Raw genomic sequence first — 22,397 nt, forward strand, 5'->3', positions numbered from 1 at the left:
CTGATCTCGTGATCCACCCGCCTCGGCCTCCCAAAGTGCTGGGATTACAGGCTTGAGCCACCGCCCGGCCCCTGTTCCCGTATTTTTTGAGCATCTTCTTACTTTCTGGTATAGCAAGATACTATAGACTTATACTCTTTAGTCGTATTTTAAAAGCTCTACAACAACCACGTATACTTTTGTTAAACGAAAGAACATAATACATACTATTTTAAAAATAATCTTACATAAGATGCATACATTATACAGATTTTTATAAGATTTTTTTTTTTTTAAAGTCCAGATTGCTGATCCTACATGGTTCAGGAATATTAAAACAAATGGGCCTTTTGAGTTCCACCTGAGATGGGAGAGGATAGCACCTGTCTTACAAACCAGTATGAAAGGAAATTATGTCTAGTGAGATCATTAAATGCATAAGTCATTGCTCTTTACTTGATTAAAACCAGAAAGCCAGCCCCACAGCCTTAGATAAGAAAGGCAACAGTTAAAGTACATTCTGTTCGATTAATTAATGTCTCACAGTCAAATGTCTCTGTCTCGCCCCTTAGCAAACTGCATAGAAGAATGGTGAGACACCATTATTTTCATCTGAGTGATTGAGTTTCTTCCTGCTGACTGTTTGGAGTTCCCCTATGAGCTGGCGTAAGGTACTTCTTCCTGTGGCTCAGAGTAAGACTCTGAGAGCCTTGGGGACTGCCCTCTGGATTACGTGAGGAACTATGGAAAACAAGGGAAGACCAAGTAGGAGCCCCCAACTCCTCCTTGTGGAGCAGTCAGCTGACCCCATGCCTTGACCCCAGAGCCCTGCCTAGTTTCTTTAATCTTACTAGATGGGTTTCCTTAAACTCACTTGCATGCTCAGCCTTTTGCCAGACTCTAGGACCAGCTCTGGCCTTTGTGGTGAGTGTGGTGGGATACAGGGGGAGAGACATAAGGAGCACTACAATGATTAGTCATCACTTCACTATTGAGTCATTCGGCCATGCCGCCCAGCCTGCTGTGACCTCAGTTCATGCTGTGTACCCCAGGCTCGAGGCTCTGTCTAGAATTCCAGTACTCCAGGTCCTTGGCCTTTTTTGACTCTGAATTATTCTAATGTCTTCTGTTCCCTCCGACAAGAAGCCATCCTTTATCCTGTTCTGGAAAAATGATACACCAAGGTAATTTAACATCATGAACAGGAAGTTCAGTGGCTAAGTTTCACTGAACATGTACAATGCAAAAGACAAAAGTGCTTTATACATACTGTTTAACCTCAGATCAATGCTATGTGGGGGATATATATTAATATCCTCATTTTACAATTGAGGAAACTGAGATTGAGGGATGGTTAATAATAACTCATCATCACTGAGCTAAGAAGAGATAGAGACAACTAGATGCTCCAAAGTTGGCTCTCATGTCCACTTCACTACATTGCATCATTTGGCTATGACTATGGAACTGCTAGTGGACTTGAGACTCAGGCTGAAAAAAGCAGTGTTTTTTTTTGTTTTTGTTTTTGAGACAGGGTCTACCTCTGTCACCCAAGCTGGAATGCAGTTGTGTGATCACAGCTCAATGCAGCCTTGACCTCCTGGGCTCAGGTGATCCTCTCACTTCAGCCTCCAAGGTAGCTGGGACTATAGGTACGCACCAACACACCTGACTAATTTTTTGTAGAGACAGGGTTTGGTCATGTTGCCCAGGCCAGTCTCGAACTCCAGGACTCAAGTGGTCTGCTTGCCTTGGCCTCCCAAAGTGTTGGGATTACAGGCTTAAGCCACCACACCCGGCCAAATCCCAGGTTTTTAAAAATACAAATGAACAAATAGGAAGAACACTGGTAAGCCTGATGTTGAGACCAAGTAGTATTCTTCAGTTGGTTCTAAGAAAAGAAAGAGGTGATCCCAAGGAGCCTGTAAGTCCGTGAAGAACTTGGAACAGGTTTGCCATTATAGCACGCTTCAGCAGCTCATTCACTCATTCAACACATTTGGAGTCTGTGATGTGCTTATCACTATGCTGAGTGTAGGGAACACAAAAATAAGACTGACAGGGTCCCTGCCCTTGTGAGGCTTACAGTTTAGGGAGAAAGAAAATCATTAAGTGTTAAGTGTTATGAAGAAAATAAGATACGCTGGTGGAGAAGAATAGAAAAAGCCTCTTTAAGGAGGTGACATTTAACCTAAAGGATGAAACAGAGGAGGCAGGGCTGCTGAAGTCTATTCACTTTCTTTTCATCTTTGGTTGTAGCTAGACTTTTTGAGTACTCTTCAAGGGAGCTTTATGACTTGGGTTCTGTTAAACAAGTCAACCACGATGTTATAATCCATGTGGCTTTATCACGAATGGTTTCCTTCACCCTGTTCAAAACATCACAAATGTGATATAAATGGGACACTTACTATTCAATCTAAAACTGTTCTCATTTATTTATTTATTAAATACAGAAAAATCCCTTTAAAATCAGGGATAAGAGGAAAGGTCTTTGTGTTTCGCAGAGTTCATCCAAGTGTACTATTTGTTTCTTCCCCATGGAATTGCCGTATCAGCTTTAGGAAAGATGATGAAAGAAAAGAAATGGGCCCAGAGGGACCTAAGGAAACCAGGCCAAGCTTGCTGTTCATGTGGACCCTTAGTGGGAGAATGGAAGGCAAAAGCAGAGAGCTGGGTCCAATTTTCTTTCTCAGTGCTATCTGTGCAGTGGTCAGATGTGGCACTCACAATCAAAAGGCTTTTGAAACAGCACTGGTGAGTCCTGACCTCCCTTCTTCAAATTTCCGAAAATGATACATTTTATTATCTCATGAGTAGAGATACTAGAGATTCCTCTTAAGGCAGGAGGGGGAGACCTAGGGTCCCTTTCTTTGCTATAATCTGACTGCATTTTCTCTGGGAGAACAGAAGCTCCCCACGGATATGTGGGGTTGGGACAAGTGGCTATTTACAGTTAAGAAGGGAATATTTTTGAGGTTTAGAGAATTCAAATCACGATTACTATCTCATGTTCAAAGACTGAAATAAAAATGGCTGCGTACTCTTTTCATGGAGCAATTTGACATTCTGAGGCCCTCTACTCCCTGGCTTCCAGAAATCTATTTTTCCCTCCATCACAATATTTCCTTTAACTACTGAATAATTAACTCTAGTCACTAACCTAGTCTCATAGGAAGAAGGCTTGTGAAATCTGCTCCTGATGCATGTAATAAGTGTAGAAGGACACATTAAGTAATGTGTACAGTCGGGGAAGGCCAAAATTCCTTTCCCAAGGCCTGGTCCACCCTGAAACAGAGGAAGGAAAGCTCATACTTTAATTATTGAACAGGCATTCCAGTGGTTCACACATTACCCGGACCTTAGAAGTTTCTTCTATCATACAGAAGGACCCTGGATCAGCAGGCTCGCGTGCTCTTCTTTGTCTGCCAGTGGAACTCCACACCAACTGACCAAAGCTGTCACCACCCCAGGCTGCCAATGTGGGCCTCCAGATTGTGAGGCCACAGGGTCAGATATGGGGCCTGGCACTGCACTGCCACAGTGCTGCATGTCCAAAGAGGCAAGCAGCCAGGCAGAGCCCTTTCTGTCACAGCTCGGCCACCCGTCTGAGAGGGAAGACAAATCCCATTTCATCGGGTTTGGCATGGAAAGCAAATTGCCCACCCCCACATGCAAAAGCACTTGAGTGGCAGAAGGAAAAGTACACACCCCAGGTGCGAATACAAAAGTGGGTCTCTTTGGGATGAACCTTCTGGTTAATTTGATTTGGAGTCTAAAGTGTTTTCACTCAGCTCTCATTGGTTTTTAAGCCGTATTACAGCTCCCGGGCTTCTAGGATAATTCTCTTAATGAAGTAATGAAATGCCAAAGAAATGGCATCACAGGGCTTTGCCCTTTCCTGCTTTTTAAAGGCCATCAAAACCATCATTCCTTAACATACCCATACAGGAAAAAAGATGAGGCTTATCTTGTTTTTAAGCTATTGTGTTGCCAGCATTTCCATCGTACAAGAAAGATAAGTAAATACTTGCAAAATAAAGTCTGACCCAAGCTTCACCTGATATGCAGTTTCTATCTTGCTGAGTGCACATGATAATAAGATTTCAAATCAGCATTAGAAACCATGGTTCAATCCAGAAGTGTGCTCCTGCAACCCTGGGGGTGCTCCTGATGACTTCACAGTGAAGCCACCATCACAAACAGGATTTCCTAAAGAGGTCTTAGGGTGAGGAAGCTTCATTCTAACTTTGGCTCTGCCATCTGGGCAGCACTGCTGCTCCTCCCCTCCTGTAAACAGGCAGTTAGAGGGGGCAGGGGCACTCCTTCCTATTGTTCCTCATGGCTCTCACTTCCCTTTCATCTTTGGTAATAGCTGGAATTTATGAGTATGTTGGATGACCTTCCAAGTCTTTTCTTCAGAGTTTATTTACTTTGTGGATACTCCTCAGCAAGGCTCCATCTTTTGACGGCTCTCACCCCAGCTGTATTTGTCCAAAGGTGTGGCTTTATCTCTGTATGGCACTGAATTCAATGGAAAAGGACTCATAAAGACTGTATGTGATTCATATAGTCCAACGGTGATTGTCGCATACACGACACTATTTCCCAACTTATACCTTCCAGTACAGCCAGATCTTGCTTTTGAATGAATGCACTGCTATTTTGTGGCTTGCCTCGTGAAGTTCTTGTTAAATATCCAATGAAATATCTCCAAAATCCAGCTCAGGACTAACTTCAGGAAGCCCCTATTATTCTAGTTCAGGGTAATATCTAAGTTTTCTAAGCTCTTACCAGCTTTACAAATCTGTACCATGTGGCTCAGCACTTACACATGCATTGTCTAATACTGCTTGCTAATTATTACTTGCTGACACATCATGCACATTTTTATTTGCTCATGTAGTTTATAACCTCCTTGAGGCTCGGTCTTCAGGTTTTTGCTATCTTCCACAGTGCCCAGAAAGACTGTAAGCACCTGGTAGGGTTTTTTTTTTTTTTTTTTTTTTTTTTTTTCCCCTTGAGATGGAGTCTTGCTGTGTTGCCCAGACCGGAGTGCAGTGGCGTGATCTCAGCTTACTGCAACTTCTGCCTCCCAGGTTCAAGCGATTCTCCTGCCTCAGCCTCCTGAGTAGCTGGGATTGCAGGTGCCTGCCATCACATCCGGCAGATTTTCGTGTTTTTAGTAGAGACAGGGTTTCACCATGTTGGCCAGGCTGGTCTTAAACTCCCAATCTCAGGTAATCTGCCCACCTTGGCCTCCCAAAGTGCTAGGATTACAGGCGTGAGCCACCATGCGTGGCCAGCACTTGCTAGGTTTTCAAAGAATATTTGCTCATTCATTAATTGAGAGAAGAATCCCATGGGATTCTTCTGTAAGTTTCGTTTCCTTATTATGCAACTTAAATATATAAGTGTAAACATTAGAATTACCAAAGGAATAATGCTAGGACCAGTATTGACTTAATATGTTTATACTGTTTTGATTAGTAAAATGACATAAAACCTCTGAATTTAAAATTAAGTGCTTTCTGGGAATATAAAATAAAAAAAATGACTAAATTCTACTGAAGAAAAATCTTGAGACTATGTGACTGAAGAGAAACATGGGAAAACTGTTTTGAAAAAGGCAAGGAGCAAACAATGCATTTGGCCCATTTTATGCCAAAGCTACTTACAGAGTGATGGGCTCTGACCTACAGGCTGCAGTATGTTCATTCATTTATTCATTACTCATTTACTTGGTAGTCACTTTATGGCATGCTCTGTTAGGTACTAGCTATACAGTGGTGAGTAAATTAGAGAGGGTCTGGTTTATAGTTTCATGAGTGATAGGGCAAACAGGTTTTACGCCAGAAAACACTAAAATAAATGTAAGTGCAAACTGTGCTAAGTGCTATGAAGGAAAAAAGCCGAGGTGTTGTGAGAGTGAATACCTGCAGGTACTGATTTTATTCTGGGTCAGGAAAGGTCTCTTTGAGGAAATAACATTTAAGATGAGATTGGAAGAATGAGATGGAGCAGCCAGGACGTGAGTTGAGGGGGTGAGTGGACAATGTTCCAGGCAGATGACTCCAGGAATCTCTGCAGGCAGTTTCTTGAAGGCACTGATATAACTGCTGCTTCTGCACAGCAAAGCCAATAAACTTATGGATCCAAATAAGAAGAATACAGGAAATTCACACACTCATTCAATGAATCTTTACTGAATGCCAACTATGTGCTGGATTTAGTTCTCTGCCTCTGGGATATCCAAGTAAACAAAGATCCTTGCCCTGTGGAGTTTAAGTTCTATAGTAAGAAATAAATGCAACAACATATTTTCATCTAAATATTGCAGGTTTGGCTACAGACCTTGATGCATATATAATGAAACTTGAAATGTCTCAGAGGAAGGAACAGTCGTGTAGTGGACGTAGGGGACAACTGTTCCCTGTTGGGAGACAATTCTGCATGGGTCCTTTGTATTTCTGCACACCTTGCAAGTAGAGACACTAACTGCATTTGTGCTGGACTAGATTTTCAAGTAAACTGCTTTGGAAGATGATAGTGTCTCCCTCTATAGCATGAGCAGGTTTGCTCTTAAACATAATAATAGCTTCTGTTGGGGCAAAGGTAAGGCCGACTTACTATTATAAAAGATTCATGTTGGGGATTCGTTTTTGTAACACAACCTCTGTGTGTGTGTGTGTGTGTGTGTGTGTGTGTGTGTTCACGCATGCATGCACGTGTCATCTGGCCCTCTTCTTATTTTCCTATGGAAATTGGGAATCTGGTGCAAATGCTGATACTGTATCTACTGCTATTGCTGTGAGTAATAAACTGGCCTTTGTCTCTAACCCAAGAGTCTTGTGTCTTTTGCCAGCATTCATGAAACTGTGGTAGACTAATCTGTTAACTTGCAAATAGGGGAAAAATCTCACATCCTTCACAGGTCTTGACATGAGTCAAGTGACAACCCCAAAAATGGGGACTTTTTAGTTGAGAAAGACAAAGACCAAACGGGCAGAGGATAAGGCTGAAGTCTATAAAATCAATAAAACTAAACTTGGTTGTATTCACCAGTCTTGAATATCAAGTGAAGGGATGAATCCCTGACGTTTGAGAGAGGTAAGTTTAGGTCAATAGAAAGGAATTTCTTCACATAGAGGATACTAACCTTATAGAACTTACTATCTCAATAAATAGTCCTGGCTGAAACTATAAATTATTTTATAAAAGACTTCACTAAAGTGATGGATGACAGACCTAGAATGCCCAGTTCAATACATATTGGATAACTGAGTGTTTGCCAAGTGACCATCTACAAGATGATCTCATTATCCGTGTCAGAGAAGAATTACTGGGAAAAGTCATTAATTTGACCTAACAAGGGCCATTTTTTATCTACAAAATGAGAAATAGACTCTTCACTGCTTTATCTAATTTTAGTTTTTACTATGGATACACATATATAAACATATACATTTGGGATATGTAAGTATAAAAATCTCCTTTACAACAAGCTACAATTCATAATAATCTTAATTCATAAATGTTAAATAATAATGGTAAAATATGCTCCTATTTTAGGGCAGTTGTTTCCCAAGCTGGATGTGAAGAACACTTCCAGGAAATTTTAAGAGGCATATCTTGAAAAAAAAAAGTCTCATGGTCAAATATGTTTGAGGAGCTATGACCTATATGTATATATCTTTGGAAATTCAAAATTTACATTAATAACGAGGGCTCTGATAAGTCCTGAGTCACAGAAACCTTTGTTTAACCCAGTGTTTCCCAAATTATTTAGTATTGACTGATCATTTCACAGCATGCCCATTATTATCTCATGAAACATTATTCCATGAAACAGCAGATTGAGAAATGCGTTTGTCAATTGTTAAAAAAATGAAGATTTTTATGGCAAGGACTGTGATAACGCCAACACTATCTATAAAGCCTCACTAATTTGAAGTTAAAAACACCAGTGAAGGGGGGACAGAAGGGCCTGATAGGTGACTGGATGTCCTGGTTTGTTTCTCTCATACAGGTGGTCAGGCCATCTTCACTTAGGGGGATCCTTGGGATTAATTGTTTCTTGAGTCCAAGGAGCCCGAATGCCCCAATTTCATGAATATTTTCATGTTTAAGGAAAGGATAACAATCATAGTTACAGTTAACATTTATTGCTTCCAATGAATGTGCTACAGTACCATTTTGAGCACTTTATATTATAAAATTCTCACAATAAACCATGAGACAGGCAGTTTTATTATCCATTTTCACAAAAAAGGAAACTGAGGCACAGGTGATTCCATCACTTGGCCAAGGCTATACAGCTAGTAAGTGGAAGAGCTAGGATTTAAACCCAGACAGTCTGGCTCCAACATCAACTCCTGTGCTCAACTACCTTTGGAATTACAGCATATGTTAGCAAACTTCCACATTACCAGTGTAATTCACACCACAAAGCAATTCACTGTACCTTCTAGTCGGGTTGAGCCTAGGTAAGTAGCCTTCAGAGCTTAGGAACCATAAATAATACCCAGACCTTGTGCTAACACATCTTGAAAAGCTTCTCTAAGCTTTACAATTGTACCAGAAGTAAAATACAAATAGGACAGCATGTACCATTGCCAAAACAATCTCCCCTTTGTATAGTTTCTTCTTCTCACCAATTTGTTACTATATGCAATACTGACTTTAAGTAAACAAACAAGAAGCTACAAACAATACACCCACCCTCTTTTAATTACAGCACTATAACAAGGCCACTTTGTTAAAATGGTTCATCTCTCAAATATTTTTCTTACCAAAAATGATACACAAATACATACATACTCATGTTTCCCCCTAAAACTCTAATCCTTTTTGTATGTTGTGAGTGGAGTGCAGAGAATAAAGCTCCCACCGAGTGCTTTTGGCCTTCAGATTTGGTGCTCATTACTGTGTAGACATTCTCAGCCAGGGCGCGACAACAGCCATTCAGAACTGTGTTTTCTGCAATGTTTAGTGTTTATTCCACAACGTTTTTTTTTTTTTGGTTACTGTTATTTTACATGTTGGTATATTAATTTTCCATTGCTGTTGTGACAAATTATCACCAATGAAGTGGCTTAAAATAACACTCATGTATCATCTCACGGTTCCGCAGGTCAAAAGTCCACAGCTCAGTTGGTTCTCCGTTTAGAGTTGTACAAAGCTGACATCAAGGTGTCGGCAGAACTGTGTTCCATTCTGGAAGTTCTGGAGCTAAATCTGCTTCCAATCTCATACATGATTGTTGGCTGAATTCAGTCTGATGTGGCTGTAAGACTGAGGTCCCTGTCTCCTTGCCAGCTCACAGGTGGGGGCTGCCCACGGTTCCTAGAGGTTTCTCTCTGGTTCCTAATGTGGCCGCTACGTGTCAGAGCCAGCAAAGCATGTTTGATCCTTCTCATGCTTGGAGTCTCTCTTTCTCTCACATCTCTTTTGCTTCTAGCCTGAGAAAGTTCTCTCTTTTTTTCTTTTTCTTTTTTGGATGGAGTCTCACTCTGTCACCAGGCTGGAGTGCAGTGTTGCAATCTTGGCTCACTGCAACCTCCATCTCCCAGGTTCAAGCGATTCTCCTGCCTCAGCCTCTGGAGTAACTGGGACTACAGGCACGCGCCACCACGCCCAGCTAATTTTTGTATTTGTAGTAGAGATGGGGTTTTACCATGTTGGCCAGGCTGGTCTCGAACTCCTGACTTCAGGTGATCCGCCTGCTTAGGCCTCCCGAAGTGCTGGGATTACAGGCGTGAGCCACGGTGCCAGGCCAGTTCTCTGTTTTTAAAGGGCTCATGTGATTAGGTTGGGCCCCCTCAGATAATCCTGAATAATCTCCCTATTGTAAGGTTCATAACCTTAATTTCATCTGCCAAATCCCTTCCGCTATGTAATGTAACAAATTCATAGTGTTTAGGGTGCAGATATATTAGGGGACCATTCTGGGTACCACTTCAGGTGAATATTTCTGTGCCAAGATGGCTAACAGTGGTGAATGATAATGCTAAATCTGCCCCAAAACAACAAACAACAACAACAACAACAACAACAACAACAACAACAAAACCAAAAGAAGAATTTCACAGTTAGACATTACATTTTAAATTTTACCCATTTCCAGAAGGCTTTAAGGTCCAAGAAACAGGATGAAGATCAGAAGTGAGTTAGGGACTAGTAGCAGAAGGTCTCTGATACTATAAGGAGCATAATGAATTGCTCTCGACCAGCATTTGTGCAAGTGGTAGCTGGAAGAAACCACTGTCAGAAACAGGGTGACTTCAGGGGGCTTAAAGAGGATACAGGAATAACAGCAAATGTCTACTCCCAGGAATGCATTTCTATAACCTGAAATAATACTAAAAAAAATCTTTTTTTTTTTTTTTTGACATGGAAGAACACTAGTGTCAGCTGTTAACTCTCTAGTGGTGGGATCTTAGGGAGGCCCTGGGATCTTGGAGAGAGGCAGGGGCATCCAGGGAGCTGGGGCACTCCAAGGAGGGGCTCTTTACCAATGGGTCTGGAAGCACATCAATATCTTAACAATGGGTAAGGGATGCAGTAACATTTACAACACTAAATATTGGAATTGTAATCCAATAACATGAATGAGAGTCAACACGCTCACTTATAGGGAGGAACACAATAGCAAAAATACTTTTGAATTTCAACATTTCATAATGTACTGATAGATTGTTATTTATTAAGCAATTCCACAAATACTGAACATTTTGATTCATTTCATTTTTTGTATGAATATAGGTCATCTTCAAGTAGAGAAATGCAGTATTAAGAAAATTGGGAAAAATGCCAGAAGTGATATCAGAACGAACACATCACCTACCTGAGAGTTTAACCCAATTTGCCTTTGTATCACTTTCTTAATTCTCCTAAAGTGTCACTTTTGTTCTTTGCTGCCTGCCTTAAGGGGACTGTAATTTAGCTACTTCATTTTATGTCTTTATAATTCTTTCTTATCTCATTCATCTCCCTTTCCATTTCATCTTTGGTTTTTCACTTTGAATAGCCTTTCATATATTTATTTTTTAGGTCTTTAGAGACCATTTCTTTCTAGTCAAAGGTAGGGTAAAATGAAGCATAATTTTAGTCATACTTAATTAGACTTTTAAATCTGATGGTACACTCTGCCTGAAGCTTTTCAGGGGGAATTTCTGAGGTCCAATTACAGGGCTAGTCTCATAATAAGAACTAATAATTCATAATGAAATTATTTGCTTTTAAACCTCATCCAGATGCTGTTGTGAAAAATATACTAACCCAACCGCATTCCTATAGGGTCATTAACATGGCCAGTACAAACAGGTGAGGTCTGCTGAAGTCATAGTTCTCAGAGCTTCTGTAAAGAGTTGGATGTTGGTTCTGTGACAGTATCACTACAGGGCAACCCTTTCATACCAGTCCTTTCATAGTATGGCATCCTGTTCTTGATGTATGGATTTTGATATCCTTTTCAGTTAGCTCAAGTAAATGCCCAATGTGTGTTTACCAAATATACAAATAGAAACTGAATCCTTGCATCACTAAACTTTGTGTTCCCTTCACTTATTAAGACAACTTAGCAGAAAATAAAGTTCTTGGGTTATAGACTCTGCCCCTAACAAAGCTGTAGAATTTTCTCTATTCTCCTCTGGCTTCGGTTCAACAAGAGAGAAGTCTGAGGCCAGCTTGATTTTCTTTCCTTTTTGTATAGCTTTAAAACAAATGTATTTGATCCTTGTAGGCTCTTTTCTTTCTCCCTGAAATGCAAACATTTTTCCAAAGGTACTCCATGTCAAATCTTTGGAGTGAATTCCATGGGTTGTCTCCCCTTTCGCCTTGTAGCACAACACTGATATTCTTCAATCTACCATCTATCTGATAAGCAAATTCCTTTGTTCTGGTCTCAGTCACTGGTTCCACTGTAGGCCCACATCACAAGCAGTCCTAAGAATGCATCTCAGGGCTCCTGTTTGAAATCCTGACACAGAAGAACGTGCTCTTTATCTGAGGATCCTGCAGGGCAGACGTGAAACCTGGAACTACTGTAACCTCTTTGCCATGAGTGAAAACAGTCTTTGAAGATGCCAAGACATAGAAAAGGGAATCTTAGAGAAACGGAGCTGCAGGTTCTGGATTAAGCCAACTCTGATGCTCACCTATCTCTGGAATCACCATTTATGTGAGTCAACAAGTTTTTTATTCTTTAGTGGATCCAGAATGAGTTTTCTGTATTCATTGAGAAACCTGAGCATCTCATCTACTAATGTCTCTTTTTAACAATTTTCCCCCAAATATTGCATGATCTTTTAATTTGTGTACTTAAGTTTTTCCTCAGTTTAGGAACATGTTTCTTTAATTATGGCTTTTATTACTGCATTTTAAGACCATCAATTTCCTTTCTCTTTTCTTTTTTAGAGACAGGGTCTCACCATGTTGTCCAGGGTGGTTTCAAACTTCTGGGTTTAAGCAATCCCCCTGCCTTGACCTCCCAAAATGCTGGGATCACAGGTATGAGCCACCACAGCTGGCCTCTCAAGATCATCAATTTCTTAGGCCAGATTTCTATTCTTTATCCTTCATGTTTGTCACTTTCTCACCATTTTATGAACCTTTTGTTCTTTTTTCTCAGTATTTTGTGACAACTTTCAATATCATCCTTTATGTCAATTGGTTCCATTTCCTACAGCATTAATTCTATGTTTTACTGCTTCCTATGAGATTTTAACTGTGCTATATACTCAGTTTCCTTACAATTCCACTTATCATTCGTCTCTCTTTCCATCTCAGATTGCTTTTTTCACATTTTAGAGTGTTCAATTCTTGTGGCTTTTTTTTTTTTCTGTTTTAGAGAGTATGTTTTCTAGCATTCTTCTGAGTCTACTGACTTTTAGAAATTTTCTTCTGATTTAGCTAATCATTTTCAGAATTTTTACTTTGGTTTTTTGAGTCTTTTGGATAATGTTACTTTACCCTATCTAGTGGTATTTTTTCAAAAGTTACAATAATTTTTTTTCTTTTAGATAGTTGTTTTTTTCATTTTCTAAGGGGAGCAATCTAACCAGAAAATTTGTAGTCAATGCAATGTAGACATTACTTTGAACTTATTCTGTAAATATTTAATGGTCTCTTAGTAGCTTAGATGTTAATATCTAGCATGTTTCATCTAATATTATTCTTATGTCTCTGTCCCCACTTACTAAATATCCCATTCTTCTCACCTCCAAACCCCTAGTTCCTTTTTGCATGTATTGCTTTCTGGTATTTGAAGCCTCCTACCCGACACAGCAAAAGATGTAATACTGTGGAGTAGGTAAGACAACAGCACTCTGGAGTTCTCAACAGGAAGGGTAGTGGGAAGAGCTGGCCATTTTCTGAACTGAAGTCAACCTTGTGTTTCTGAAACAAGGGGAGTTGAGGGAGGGGAATAAAGATCTACCTATTTCCAGGTGCACATAACAAACCTGTATCACCAAATGTGTGTGTGTGTGTGTGTGTCATATATATCCATATATATATATATGTGGTGACAAACCTGTGTCACCAAATGTGTGTGTGTGTGTGTGTGTGTATATATATATATAATTTTTCTTTTTTTCTTTTTTTCTGAGACAGAAAAAAGTCTGTCAGAAAAAATCCCAGGCTGGATTGCAATGGCGCAATCATGGCTCACTGCAGCCTCAATCTCCCAGGTTCAAGCAATTCTCCCACCTCAGCCTCCTACAGGCATGTGCCACCATGCCTGGATCTTTTTTTATCTTTTTTTTTTTTTTTTGTAGAGACAGGGGCTCCCTATGTTGCCTAGTCTGGTCTCAAACTCCTGGACTCAAGCAATCTGTCCACCTTGGTCTCCCAAAGTGCTGGGATTATAGGTGTGAGCCATAGCACCTGGCCACCAAATGGATTTTTCAATCCAGTTCTGGCTGAATAAAAATTCTTCCTATAATTTTGATAATTATTTCACTGCCAGTCTTAGTTTTTTAAATGCTGGATGTTTTGGGGGGCCAGTAGGTATCATTTTAAACTAAAAGCTCCTAATATTTTAAATAAATTTTTATTGAGGGTTTACAGAGGTAAATGCAAAAATAAGCTGTTAATATGCAATCTGTAAAAAAGGTATTAGGTTAGAGGAAAAAATGAAACATGTCTAAGTACTAAGTTCAGTGCTGTTTTTAATCAGGGCTGTATGCCACCTAACAGAGTGCCTTTGAAAAAAGTTTACTGCATGCTGATGCCTAGAGAATTCAATATGGCTCTGATAAGCAAAACAGATAAAGCAATTGGCTTCCAAATTACTTCTGAATATTGAAATATTAGCATGTCAAATTATTACAAATTAAATGGTTGGGCAACACAGTGCAAACACATTTGGCAGGCTCTTGTTGCCCGACTTTAAAAGTATTGGATCTCCTCCCAAGTTTTAGACTGGGAATGTCCAGCAAACTCTGTGCCAGTGATAAGAGAAGAGTTGGTAGTATCCAGCTCAGTTCATGGTAAAATCTAATCTCCGCTAGAAATCTGCCATCTTGAATTGTCCCTTGCAATGTTTCAATTAGCAAGTAAGTACAATCCATATGTCTACAGTTGTCTCTGTCACACCTTTCTTTCTCCTGTTATAAAAGTGCATGTATGTGCATGTGCACATATGCACATGCTCCTAAGCAGCCAACAACTCTTAAACAATCCTATCTATGAATAAATTCTAATACCTGTAAATTTAATTTGGCAAGCAAAACTGGAGCAATAAATTGCAAACCCAATACTATCATGTATTTCCAGAGAAGGTTAATGAGAAAGACCATGCTGAATGCTCTATATTTCCTATGGTTAAAGTGGGAGGCAGAGAAGGACAAAGGGAGAGAGGGAAAGAGAAGGAAGAGAAGGAGGAGAAGAGGAGTGTGGAGGGAGGGAAGAAGAGAAAGAAGATAAATGGAAGGAATAAAAGAAGCTAGGTAATATCTTTTATTTCTATAGGAATATACCCAAACCAAGTGTTAAACCAAGTGCTGGGTCTTATCAGACACCAACTCCTTCAGCCACCACAGGAACACCATATGGGAGGTAGACCCTCAGTACAAAACAATAGAGCAAGGGTATCAGACAGCCACAGACCACTCCACAGCAAGGGCCCATATGGAGTTACCTGGATTGTCACTACCACCTATCATTTCAGTACAAGATCTAGTAGAATCTTTTGATACATCTTACTATTTTTTGTAATTTAGCACCTCGGTGGTGTTTGGTGAGCAATTATGTAGGCATACAATAAAATCCCAGCAATCTACATTTACCTGAAATTATTTACTATATTTATTATTGTCTAGTAAATTTGCATAAACACTATAAAACAAATGTAAATGTTACACCACGCTTTAAAGGAGTTACCGAGGCCAGACTCAACCCAGATTGGAGGTCCAAGCCCCAGCTAGAATAATTTTGTGCAGGTGTGGTTCTTTTTATTTTGTAGGATTATGAAGTACCTCCTGCTCATGAGAAAAATGAGATGGTAAGTTTGCCACTGACTAAAGATTAGACTGGTAAGAGCTGACTTTCCATCCAGGACACAAAAGGATTCTCTAACTTTCCTTTAGAGTTGGTCATAAAACTTTCATTCCAGAGGTGCCCATCCTACACCTGAAGGAAAGGAGCATTCTTATCTCTGAAGACCCGGGGACACAGAATGCTTCTGAACAAGCAGGCCTTGCCAGGTTTCCTCCAGTTTATAACCATTAGATCATGCCCTTGGTCTTCTGGTCATACTTCTGCATGACTGTCCATAAAAATGCACAGTTGTCTCTGTTTCTTTGGGTCTTCATTTCTGAAGGCCCCCATGTCACATCAAACATATTAAATAAATTTGTGTGTTTTTCTCTTAAAAAAAAAAGAACTGGCTTTCAACGTATAAAATAGTGACTGTCTCTGTGTTGTATAATCAAGAGTGGATGGCTTCTTGCCTCAAGCTGATATTTTCATCTGACTCAGTGGCTGAAAGATGTGACCAGGTAGACCTGAGACTTTATGACCAGGTAGACTTGAAACTACTAGTTTGATTATTTTCCTATTGTAAGTGGCTGATGGAAAAGCTTCTAGAGTTATTCCAAGGAGGAGACCTAGAAGGTATCCAAAGTAATGATGCATGAGCGCTGGTGACTAAGAAAGAAAAATGACATGAAGGACCCAAATTCTGCCTGCAAGGAATATCAGAACTCAACATACAATATACTTCAAGCCTAGGCACTTATGAAATTCTGTAGAATAATCTTTGAACTGCCCGTGCACTGGAAAAAAACTGGTCTGAAAAACTGCTTGGGACGTGATCAGAGATAATTTTTTTTTAAACTGACAAAATGAGGTTGATTCTTTCCCTATCACTACCCAACTGATAAAAAGGAAACCCACAGTGAATTTTACAGTTGAAAGATGTCTCTTATGCATCAAATCAAGCTTAACAAAAATTTTATAAAATTACCATATTCACTTATGTTTTCCACTTATTTTTGACACAGTCTCACTCTGTTGCCCAGCCTGGAGTGTAGTCGTGCAATCATAGCTCACTGCAGCCTTCATCTCCCAGGCTCAAGTGATCCTCCTGCCTCAGCCTCTGAGTAGTTGGGAGTACAGAAGCACATCACTATGCCCAGCTGATCTTTCCTTTAAAAATTTTTCATAGAGACAGGGTCTCACCATGTTGCCCAGACTGGTCTCGAACTCTTGAGCTCAAGTGATTCTCCTGTTTTGGAGAATCCAAAGTGCTGGGATTACAGATGTAAGGTACCATGTCCAACCTCCACTTGATATTATTTTAATGTAGTGGTAGAAGAGGTAGCAAGGCTTACATAAGAGTTCTTGTCTTGCTTTACTCTTGACAACCTTTCTTCATCTTTGAGAATCTCAATCCTACCTCCCACCTCAAGCTAAAAACAGAGTTTAGTTGAAACTTTTTGAAGGGTAATTTGGTTTAGCTAGCAGAATTTAAAAAATTTGCATGTCATTTGACCCTGTAATTTCACTTCTGGAATTTACTGTACAGAAATACCTGGATGAATGCTCCATAAAATAAGCACAAAGATTTTACTGCAACACTGTTTGCAGTAAATATTGTTTGTATTTTTTTGACAAAAAAATACCCTAAATGTCTATCAAGAGGAAATTAAAGTATGAAATAAATGAACTGACAGTTATTAATCTGTTCAAAAATGAGTTAAATCTCTAGGTACTGACACATTACAATAAAATAAAGCGAGTAAGTAATGTACAGAAGAGTATCGGGTAAGTTCATTTCTGTGAGAGAAATTTACAGATGTACATGTGTACCTATGTATTTTATGCATTTATAAATGCTCTCTCTCTTGAATTTGTAACAAGGAAGATCTGGAAGTATATCGAGGGGAATATCTTTGGGAGTTTTGGAGGGGAGTGCAGGAAAGACAATGTTCACCTTTTATACTTCTGTATTAACATTAGGTGGTGTTTTTACAACCAGACTATGTCATTTTCCTTTTTCATTTAATTTTTTTTTCAATTAAATAAAACTAACAGGCACGGAAATCTCCTACTTTGATCCTTTCCACAGCAATTTTTGTTTCTTTAAGTGGCATGTGGAGTGAAAGATCACAGAGATAATGAGGCTCCCCAGGTGCAAGCATTTTTTAAAGTAAGGACATATTAGGGATGATCCACCAGTGTCGATAAACACTTTATACTTGCAAGTTGGAGCTCAAGCCCCATTAAGTCAGGGGAAGGCCAGGCAGCTGCATCAGTCTCAGCTTGGCTGGTTTGACATGCAAGGGCTCCAACATCGATAGCCCCTACACAAAACAGAAAAGAAGACAATGTGGGACACAGAAGAATGAGACTTCAATGAGAAGGGCACTGACTTATTTTCTCCCCTCTTCCCAGTAAATGGCAAGTCGTCTCTGTTTCTTCTTTAATTTATCCTTTTTTTTGATGACTTAGACCTGCATCATCCAGTCAGTACATGTGGCTACTGAGCACTTGAACTGTACTGAAAAAAAAAAACAGTCTGAACTGAGATGTGCTATAAGTGTAAAACACACATTGGAGTTTGAACAGTTTAGTAAAAAGAAAGAATGTAAAAATATCTCATTCATCCATATATTTATAATCATTACATGTTGAAATGATAATATTTTGGATGTACCATGGTAAATAAAATATATTATTAAAAGTAATTCGACTTGTTTCTTTTTACCTGTTAAAATGTGGCTACCAGAAAACTCAAAAATACATTTGTGGCTCATATTACATTTCTCCCAGATGAGCTGGTTTACACTTTTATAGATATTCCACATGGCAATGCAAATGTTCAGAAAAAGGAACAGCAGGGTAGAGAAGTAGGCATGACACACACACACACAGACACAGATACAGACACACACACACACACACACACACACACACACACTTCTGAATTCATAATAAGGAAGAAGTGGAAGTATATCCAGGGGGATATCTTTGGGAGTTTGGAGGGGAGTACAGGAAAGACAATATTCACGTTTTATACTTCCATATTAACATTAGCCATATTAGACATAGTAAGAGTTTCAGAAATGACCAAGATATGGTTTTCTCTGGAAGCAAAGAATACCAGAGTTGCCGTGAATCTTGGGCATCATGCATTCCAGTGTTTTACAGCCCTTTTAAATCTCGGAAGCCCAACAGAGAAAAAAGATGAAAGCAAGATACTCTGATTAAAGCTGAGTGTGCGAACAAGAAGGGCTGAGAACTCTCCGGACTATGCATAGGAGGGGGATCTAAGAACTCTGAAGCACAGTTTGAATTCCATGGATGTGGTATTCCAGCCTCTCCATTTTACAGGTAAAGACACTAAGCTCCAGAGGTTGATGGTTTGCCTTCAGTGGCAAAGCTGGTAGGAGCAGGGCTGGAACCCATTCTCAGATGTCTGATTCCTAAGAAACACCGTGCTCTGCATTACATCATTGCTGCAGCTACAGTGGACAACCTGTGTGCATGGAAAGGCAGTGGCTCAGGAAAGTGCTCTGACACAGGTACAGACACAACGCTATGGGGCTACTGGGGTGGGACACAGTGCTTCAGGCCTCTTCGTTAAAGAAGCAGCTTCTAGATTTACCTTTGAAAGATGACAGAGGCAGCTGAGCACCCAGGACAAGAGAAGAGCAAGGGTTCTAAGGAGAAAAACCTTGAGGCATGTTTTAGGGCCAAAAGGTCGGTTTCTTTCACTAATAGTTACATCTTGGAGAATAATATATGCTACGGCCAGAATAGAGTTGAAGCCTTCTTTCAAAAGGTCTTGAGAGCCAAGGATCCTACACCAGTCTTAGCAAGGTTTTGAAAAGGGTGATAATAAGAATATTAATTTATCACAAATACACAAAGAGGCAGGAAACATGGAGACATACTGACAGGTTACTGGGTGACTGTTAAAGGCAGCCTCAATTAGTGAGATGCAGGTCATGATGGAAATGGGCCAGATTGGAGGGGCCCCATGGAAACAGAATCCACAGGACTTGGATACAGAAGGATGAAGATGATTCCAGGGTGACTCTGAGAACCCAGCTGGGGGGCTGTGGGATGAGGGTTACATTAACAGAAAAAGGGAAGGTAAGAGAAGCTGGTTTGATGGGTTCAGTGAAGAAAGGGTACCTGTGAGGTGGTTGGTGGAAGAGTCAGTCCATTAAGAAACTGCGATTTGGCCCTGGAGCCCATCTGAGGGTCATCTGCATCTTATCTAGATAGAACTCTTCATAAACACCTAGGTTTGGGAGAAGGGAGATGAAGAGCCAGGAAAGGGGATATGGGCAGAGGCACCCAGAAGTGTTCTTTTCACGAACACTGAGGACAGGGAGGCTTTCATGGAGTGAGTGGCCACAAGATTCAAATGCTGCAGACATCATGTGAGATGAGAATGGAGAGGAGGCCCCTGGATGCAATGATGAGGAGGTCACCATCAACCTCTAATATAGCAAGTGTCGGGAGGACTCTGAAGTCAAATAACCCTGGTTCAAAGTCTCTTCTTGGGTCTCAGTTTTCTTACCTGTAAAATGGGGATGACAACAGTACTCCTTATAAAGTTATTCTGAGATTAAAATGAAATGGTGTATTTTAAAGCACCAAATATAGCTGACCCTCGAACAACATGGGGGTTAAGGGTGCTGATGCCCTGTGCAGTCAAAAGTCCATGTATAACTTTTGACTCCCCTAAGACTTAACTACTAATAGTCTACTATTGACTGGAAATCTTACCAATAGCGAACAGCAGATTAACACATATTTGGTATGTTATATGTATTATACCCTGTATTCTTATAATAAAGTAAGCCAGAGAAAAGAAATGCCATTAAGAAAATCATGAGAATGAGAAAATATATTTACTATTCATTAAGTGGAAGTGGACCATCATAAGGTCTTCATCTTCCTCATCTTCACGTTGAATAGGCTGAGGGTAAAGGGGAAGAAGAGGGGTTGGTCTTGTTGTCTCGCTGGTGGCAGAGGTGGAAGAGGTGGAGGTGGTGGAAGGGGAGATAAGAGAGGCAAGCACACTTGGTGTAACTTTTACTGAAAATAATCGGTATATAAGCGGACCTGTGCAGTTCAAACCTATGTTTTTCAAGGGTCAACTGTACAGAGCTTGGCTCACAGTAAGTGTGCAATAAATGTTATCTATTACTTTTATGATTCGAAGGGATGAAGAAATGAGCAAGTGAAGAAGTGGAGGCTACATGTAAAGACACCAGTCTTTAAAGCAGTTTGGGCATGAAGGGAAGGAGAAAGACTGGGGGAATACAAAGGGGAATGAGAATCTTTTCCAGAATGGAGAGACAAGGGCATGATTTGACCCTTACGAGGCAAGTCAGAAAGGGATGATGGATGAAGTGAGAACCTAAAAGCAGGGTAGGAACAAGAGCAAGGGTTGAGGAAGATCTGCCTTGCAAGCAGGGAGAATGCATCCTTCCAGAAACCAGAGGGAAGGAAGGAGAAGTTGAAGATAAAGAGAGATTTTTGAACTGGAAGAGAAAAGGAGCTCACTTTGAGGGCTTCACTCATCTTAATTAGCTGGAGATGGGGCTGAATGTTGGGTTGGGAGTGTGGAAGTCGGTTGGGGCTTAAGGATTGTGGGGGTGGGAAGAGAAGGGAATCCTAGCATGGAAGTGGGTCTCAGAACAAAGGAGGGGAGCTGGAGGGGAGGAAACATGCCCATCAAAAGCCTAGATGCAAGTGCTAAATGAGCATGTGTGCTCTAGTTGCTCTTATTCCTGTCTCTAAGTAGAGTTTACTTTTCAGTGGTGGAACATTTAGATGATGAAGTCCCTAATGTACAGTGTTGTGAGAAGGGAGAAGAAAACACTAATTCTCACAGGGGTCACTAAATGCTTGCGTATAGGCTGGGGGACAGGGAGAGTGCAAGCTGAGTGATGCAGCTGCTGAGTCAATCAAGATCTTCAAACTGCTCTGTCTCCATGTATGTGCAAAACACTTTCATTAGTAACATTTACTCTAACTCTGTAGTTACTCTTTGCTTAAAAATCATGGGTCCTGAAAATCCCCAGGTCATGCCATTAGGACTGGGGAGACAGGAGTGTAAGAGGATTGCAAAGAGAAGTTGAGAAGCTTTGGCAGAATTGTGCCCCCAAGAAGTAGAGAGCTAAAAACACTGCAATTCCCTTCTTGAAGGGATAGAGCACCTACATAAAAAGGCCTGGTTTTAGTTACCTCAAAGAAGATTGTGAGTAAAAATATGGGGAAGAGAGGAACTTCTGCCTATGCGACAAGGATTCCGAAAGTCAGATTTGAAAAGAGTAACAGAAGTAGACAGTCAGAGAGGGGAGGTATTGGCTGCTAAGAACAGGGATGGGAACACGGGAGGAAGTAATAAACCAGTAGTTGTTAGTAAGAGCAAAGCAATGGCTTGGGAAGTAAGAGGGAAGAATGGTAGAGTGGCAAACGATATGTGATAGAATGGTTAGAAGAAGACTAAGCCAATAAAATCTGGTTTGTGGTAAAGACCACAGAACAGGCAGACCTAGGATGTGAGAATGGAGGGGCCCTGGAGTGGGAAGGTGGAGGACCAAGAGATGCCCCCACAGGAAAAGGCCAGGTCTGGTGGTGGCTTCTCAATATATGTCATGAAAACAATTATATTTTTCAAATTCATGTTAAAATACACATTACGAATTAAAAAAATCAGGCCAGGCACGGTGGCTCATGCCTGTAATCCTAGTACTTTTGGGAGGCCAAGGCGGGCGGACTGCCTGAGCTCAGGAGCTCGAGACCAGCCTGGGAAACAACAGTGAAACCCTGTCTCTACTAAAATACAAAAAATTAGCCGGGCGTGGTGGCATGTGCCTGTATTCCCAGCTACTCAGGAGGCTGAGGCAGGAGAATTGCTTGAACCCAGGAGGCAGAGGTTGCAGTGAGCT

At 40.5% G+C, this 22,397-nt stretch overlaps 1 protein-coding gene across 3 annotated transcripts in view; it reads right to left on the reverse strand.

The window, feature by feature from the left end:
* The window catches only part of CDK6 (cyclin dependent kinase 6), a 236,288-nt gene that overhangs the window by 37,210 nt on the left and 176,681 nt on the right, over positions 1-22,397 (reverse strand). The window lies entirely within an intron of this gene.

This window comes from Macaca thibetana, chromosome 3 (assembly GCF_024542745.1).
Source record: "Macaca thibetana thibetana isolate TM-01 chromosome 3, ASM2454274v1, whole genome shotgun sequence".
Classification (NCBI taxonomy): domain Eukaryota; kingdom Metazoa; phylum Chordata; class Mammalia; order Primates; family Cercopithecidae; genus Macaca; species Macaca thibetana.